Here is a 6,892-nt window from a genome sequence, read left to right as displayed (position 1 = left end):
TTGACCCCCCCCCCCGCAGACGTGCATTTGTTGACAACGCATCAGCTGCAACTCCAGACTCCTGCTGATGTGGAGGGTGGGGGGTGGTTGGGGGGTGGCTAGGCCTAGACACAGGACCCTCCGCTCTGGGCAGGGCTGTGTGGCAAGTCATCAGAAGAATAGCCCGGCTGCTGGATCAGGCCCCAGGCCTACCTAGCCCATCATCCATTGCCCACAGGAGCCCGCCAGAGGATGCCTCTGAGAAGCCCAAAGGCAAGAGCTGAGGGTGGCTCCTCTGCAGCTGCCACTGAGGGGCATCCGGCCTCTGAGGCTGGAGGGGGCCTATGGCCACCAGACTGGCAGCCACTGACAGACCGGTCTTCCATGGATTGCCTGCTTGCCCCTTTAAAGCGCTGCTCTGTGTCGACGGGATGCTTCCCCCAGCATCGGCCCGCAAATGGCACCGGCACAGATGTTGACGCCACGCTGGCCCTGCAAATGGCCTTGATGCATGCGCTGACGGTGCCGTTTCTGTGCCGGTGCCACGCGAGGGATGCTGGGGGCGTGGCGTTTTAAAGGGGCCCGTGGCACAGGCTGCCTCTTTCACAGAGCAACTTTGGTAAGAACAGCACCGCGTTCGGGCAGCGCAGGGTGGCGGAGGCTTGGGGGATGGCCAGGTGAGGACCTGCCCACCTCCTCTTAAGGGAACCCCACGCCCTGCACCAAAATATTTCGGCAGCAGGGAGCCAAATCATTTTGGCACCTCTTCAAAGAGGTGCCGAAATGATTCAGGAACATCCCTACTGGTAACCTCCAGACTTGACTACTGCAATGCTCCCTATGTGGGGCTGCCTTTGTACGTAATCCGGAAACTGCAGTAGTTACAGAATGTGGCAGCCAGGTTGGTCTCTGGGACATCTAGGAAAGAACATATTACTCCTAAACTAAAAGATCTATACTGGCTACTGATAGGTTTCCAGGCAAAATAGAACATATGAAGCATAGGAAGCTGCCATAAACTGAGTCAGACCATTGGTCTATCTAGCTCAGTATTGTCTTCACAGACTGGCAGCGGCTTCTCCAAGGTTGCAAGCAGGAGTCTCCTCTCTCAGCCCTATCTTGGAGATGCCAGGGAGGGAACTTGAAACCTTCTGCTCTTCCCAGAGCGGCTTCATCCCCTGAGGGGAAGATCTTCCAGTGCTTACACTTCTAGTCTCCCTTTCATATGCAACCAGGGCAGACCCTGCTTAGTTACGGGGACAAGTCATGTTTGCTACCACAAGTCCAGCTCTCCTCTCCTTGCTTTATACTTGCTTTACACCAGGCTGTAATACAAATTTCCAGTTGACAAACCAACATAGTGTAGTGATTATAGTGTTGAACTAGGACTGGGAAGATCCGAGTTCGAATCCCCATTCAACCATGAAACTCACTGGGTGACTCTGGGCCAGTCAAGTATCTCTCAGCCTAACCTACCTCACAGGTTTCTTGTGACGATAAAAATAAGCATGTACACCACTCTGAGCTCCTCGGAAGAAGAGTGGGATATAAATGTAAATGAAAAAAGTGTTTGCAGTCTGCACAGGCAGGAAGAGCAGAGAAAGGGGCAAGGAGGAGTTGTTCACTGACACTTGAGAATTCCCAGGTGCCAGGGAGCCACAGCACCTAGAAACTGAACCGAGGCATGCAGACTAGGATATCCAGAGGCGGACTTGTTTAATTACATCTTTATTTGTGCCGGACAGCCTTGTGTTTGTTCTAAGTATGTTGCTTGCCGAGGGGATAAAGAGAAGCCCACTTGCCCCCTCTGCCCCCAATTTCAGGTGGTTTTGTTTAGTGCCCTTTGTCTGGCTCATGCCTTTTGGGACTGCTTCGCGCAGCGGGGAAGCAACTTGCCTAGGGAGCAGGAGGCTGCTGGTTCAAATCCCCGCTGGTATGTTTCAGAGATTATAGGAAACTCCTATATTGGGCGGCAGCGATATAGGAAGGTGCTGAAAGGCATTATCTCATATTGCACAGGAGAAGGCAATGGTCAACCCCTCCTGGGTGTTTTCTGGACAATGAGATTTGCAACAATCAGTTAAAGCATTGCAAAGTATGCCGGAATAGTGCAACATTTCCAAACCGGGTTGTTCAATGCTTCATTGTAGGCTGCTGGCCATTCGTATTTTCCGTTCTCTGCAACGTGTTTTTGAGGCAGGACTTGTCCATATTCTCCTTGAAATGCTTTTATCTGCCCCTCCTCCCTGCTCCATCTGGGCCAATGGAGTCATGGGGTGGGCAGGTGACAGGACGGTTTAAAAAAAAAAGATTCTCAGCTGCCTTGTGCAAATCCGCCAGCAGGGGGTAGCGCCATTCCAAAATGAAAAAACTTTGTTTTGCTTGCATAATTGTACCCCTATACAAGTAATAACAATGAAAACGCTTTTTAAATAAAATAAAATAAAATCCAATGCTGGAGAGGGGGCCAATAGGAGGGAGCAGAGATTTTGGGGTTTTTTAACCGGCATTTGCATGGCTGGGGAGTAGGGGGGCTTCCCTGTATGAGGAAGGAGGGGGAGTGTGGTGCGTGAGGAGAGCCTTTGCTTTGAATTGTTCTTGGCCGAAGGGACTTTTATGGGGGAGGCAGAAGGGGAAGAGAGGGCGGGGAGAGCCAGGTTTGCTGCAGGAGGCCTCTCAGATGGGGAGCTTGTTTCTTGGAGAAGCCCAGCCTGCCTTGTAGGAACGAGCCATCCGGGCGACTTCATGGGTGGGTCGGAGCGGGGCTGTAAAATCAACCAGTCATCACAATGCTATTGGACCATAGTAAGCAAACGGGATTGCACTGAAGTCAATGTTTCAGTTCAATGGGCTTCCTCTTCAACAAAAGTGCCACTGAATGAGCAAAGGCTGAAATCAGAACTTGCCAAATTAGCGAATGAAGGCAAATGAATAGGAAATTGAAAGGGGATGTCTCAAGAACCCCAGAGTTAAAAATGCTCTGATCGAAAGCTAACAATACCGGCCAGTGGAGCCCCCTCTCCGCACCTTGCTTGCAACTTTAACCCTAGCCCTAACCCCACTTGATGGTGGGGGGAATGGAGCCTCTCTCCTTCCCCCCAGTAAGTAGCACCCGTGACCCCCTGCCTTCCTACCTGCCACGCAGGGGGAGAAGAACATAAGGACATAAGGACATCAGAAGAGCCCTGCTGGATCAGGCCCAAGGAGGCCCATCTAGTCCAGCATCCTGTTTCACACACTGGCCCAGCAGATGCCTCTGGGGAGTCCACAGGCAGGAGTTGAGGGCAGGCAGTCAGATAAGCATTATTCCATGCATGGGAAAAAAAAATCCACACCACCACATGCTACAAGGCATAAAATGTGGGGCGAGGCTCCCTACAAAGGAAAAATACAGCTACTTTCCTACAGAACATTTACCACATTATAGGGGCATAACGCATCAAAGAGACCCGAAACAAGGCATGGGAAATATGGACGGTACCCCTAGTGACAGCACAACAACTGTGATGTCAAAACATGAACAATGTGGAGGGGTGCTTGTTGGACACGTTAGGAAACTGTTGTTGCAACGTGTGATCTGGAAGGAAAATGCCCGTATTCTACCAAGAAAACCACAGGGTTCTGATGGCACCATCTTTCCTTTCTCCCAGATCCAAAGAAGATCTGCCATGGCCTGCACTGAGCCCACAAGCCTGTGCTGCCATGTGTCTGTGCCGGAGGAGTTTGCCACCCCCACCCCAACAGGCAGGCTTGGGGGAGACCTGGCCACTCCACCCTCAGAACATTCCAAGCGTATCTCCAGCAGGGAAGCCGCAGGAGAGAGAGCTCAGCGGGAGCAGTTGTGGGCTTGGGTAGCCGCCGGCCTTGTTGCCATTTCTGCCTGGCTTGGTGGTGCCCCCACCCCCCGCCCATGAGCTCCCCTTTGGCTACCCCACAGTAGCCACTTCTAGCTGAGTGCGGGTCTGCTTCCAGCTCATCTCAGAGAGACCATAGAACTCTCGTATTGAAGGAGCTACACTGGCTGCCGATATGTTTCCGGGCAAAATACAAGGTGCTGGTTATAACCGGTAAAGCCCTAAACAGTTTGGGCCCTGGGTATTTAAGGGAACGCCTTCTTTGCTATGAACCCCACCGCCCACTGAGATCTGCTGGAGAGGTCCGTTGCAGCTGCCACCGGCTCGTCTGGTGGCCGCTTAGGGACCGGCCTTCTCCGCTGCTGCCCCGAGGCTTTGGAATGCGCTCCCTAGTGAAAGAAGAGCCTCCCCACCTCTGACAGCTTTTAAAAAGTCTTTGAAAACACATCTCTTCACCCAGGCTTTTAATTAATGTTGTTTTAATGGTTTAAATGCTGTTTTAAAATATTCTTTTAAAATTTTTAAATTGTTGTAATGTGTTAAATTCTTTATTTTTGTCTTAACTAATGTTTTACTTTTTAAAAATTCTGTTGTAAACCACCCAGAGACATAAATTTTGGGTGGTATAAAAATGTTTTAATAAATAAATAATAAAATAAATAAAATGTGGAGCTGCAGAGACCTTGTTTTTGTTTCTAGTATCTATGGCAATGGGGAACCAAAAGGACCAATGCGAATCTGGGGCAGAACAGGTGGAAACCAATCATGATCTGAGAAGACAAAGGAGAGATGTCTGTTTTTGATGGGTGGGGGGGATATAAAATTGCAAGTGATCAGAAAAGCAGCAGACCCACCCCTCTTGTTTCCTCCTATTTTACTTTATCCCTTCTTGCATTTCATTCCCCTGAACTTTTCCTCTCTTGAATCTTTTGTCCAAGACATTTTCCCTCCTAGAGATTATTTTCTCTTTCTTTCTTTTCCGCCTCGACCTAGATCATTCCTGTTAAAAGTATCTTCTTCTGAACACATGTGCTTAATCTATGCAACCAGTTCTACTCCTCGATAATCAGCTATATGAGTCGCTTGTCCTTAGCTCAGCTTGTCCTGTGTTTCTTCAAACTGAACAGTTTGCTCATGCTTACATTTGGTGTCTCTATTGCCACACATTTACCATTTGAATGCCCCAAGTCTTTGAACAGAACATTCGTTTGCTTGTTTATCAGATGTATAAACCGCCTGATATATAACATCTCCAAGTGGTTTACACAAAGTTCAGTTTTAAACTTGACAAGATGTGGTTATTGAGTCCAGGAGTTAAACATATACATTTCCGGGCCCCCAAACACCCACCAGAGCAGAGCTGCAGCGCCCCTCTCAGGGAAGAGTCCCATACGAGGGGCGGCTTCATTGGAGAGGTGGGGGGGGAGGCAGCTGCAGGCCGGGAGGGAGGAGCCTTTAGCCGCGCAGGGCATGCATGCTGCACAGCCGGAATCCTGGAGCTCTGAGCAGAACCTCCTCTGGGTTTTCAAACGAAAATCCAGTGTGGAGACCTAGAAACCGAGGGGTTCAAAAGGTGGGTCAGCCAAGGTTCTTGGGATTCTGGACTGCTTTTTGAATCCCTCCATATTGTGTGCCATTTCACCCATGTTTGACAAATGACCTCTCATCTACTGAAGTCAGACTCCCTCTCCTTCTGGAAAAGGAGGCCAAGGACGCGCCCTCGGATCTCCTTTGTCTTCACCCCATACACAATGGGGTTGAGAGTAGGTGGTACCAAGAGGTAGAGGTTGGCTAAGAGGATGTGGACAGTGTGGGGGATGTTGAGGCCAAAGCGGTGGGTGAAAAAGGAGAAGAAGGCCAAGGTGTAGAAGAGTGCAAAGACGCAGACATGGGTCCCACAGGTGCCGAAGGCCTTGAGCCGGGCAGCTCTGGATGGCAGCCTCAAGACAGTCCTGAGGATGAGGATGTAGGACACCACAATGAAGACAGCATCCAAGCCGGTGGTAAGGAAGGTGGCGGTTAAGCCATAGACACTGTTGATTGTGATGTCGGTGCAGGCCAGTTTGGCAATGCCCATGTTCTCGCAATAGGTGTGGGGAATCACGTTGGTCCGGCAGTAGGAGAACCTCTTGAGGAGGAAGACCCCGGGTGCCACCACACAGACGCTCCGGACCACCAGGCAGATGCCTATCTTGCCAATGGTCTTGCTGGTTAGGACAGCTGCATACCTCAGGGGCCAGCAGATGGTGACGTACCGATCGAAGGCCATAGCTAACAAAATGGACTCCGAGAGAACGAGAGAAAGAGGGCGTGGACGAAAAACATCTGTGCGAGGCAGCTGTGGAAGGAGATCTCCTGGGCATGCCACCAGAAGATGGCAAGCATCTTGGGGACGATGACAAAGCAGAGGGCCATGTCGTTGAAAGCCAGAAGGGCCAGGAAAACGTACATGGGCTCATGGAGGCTCTGCTCCTTGCCCACAACTAGAATGATGGCTACGTTGCCCAGGAGAGCCACCAGGAACATGCAGCAGAATGGGATGGAGAGCCAGCCGTGCACCATCTCCAGGCCCGGGATGCCGGTCAGGAGGAAGAAGGCGGGGTGAGGCAGGGAGATGTTGGTGGCTGCTGCTGCCGGTGGTGATGGTAGGAGGGCAGGTTGGTGCTGTTCTCCAAGCCCTGCAGGTGTGCAGAAGGAAAACACAGACAGGATTACTACTGGTGAGGGGGTGTGGGAAGGGACGGGGGTGCAGGCATGGTCTGCCGCCATTTCTCCCTTGGGATCAGGGGCCGCCCTCCTCCAAGTCTTTCTGCTACGGAGCGTTTCTGACGCTTTCATGAAAATATTTATGCTCTTCCTTTCAGGACTGTGTCCTCCTAGAGCAGTGAACAACAACAAAATAAAGGGATTAAAAATGCATATAAAAGCAATAACAAAGAGAGACCCAGCAGTAAAACCAAGCAGCAGCCAAATCAGTAAAAATCAGCAGTTAAACACTTTTCTTGTGCGCTTTCTAGATTACAGCCTGCAATGAGGTCATGACGAATCTCTGAAGTGTG

General features: G+C 50.7%; 1 pseudogene; it reads right to left on the bottom strand.

Annotated features, from left to right (window-relative positions):
* Positions 1 to 5,496: 5,496 nt before the first annotated feature.
* On the bottom strand, positions 5,497 to 6,602 carry LOC128349509 (olfactory receptor 52Z1P-like; annotated as a pseudogene).
* Positions 6,603 to 6,892: the final 290 nt, after the last annotated feature.

This window comes from Hemicordylus capensis, chromosome 3 (genome assembly GCF_027244095.1).
Source record: "Hemicordylus capensis ecotype Gifberg chromosome 3, rHemCap1.1.pri, whole genome shotgun sequence".
Lineage (NCBI taxonomy): Eukaryota > Metazoa > Chordata > Lepidosauria > Squamata > Cordylidae > Hemicordylus > Hemicordylus capensis.
Note: the sequence above shows the minus strand (reverse complement) of the source record. Positions and strands in the feature narration are given on the sequence as shown.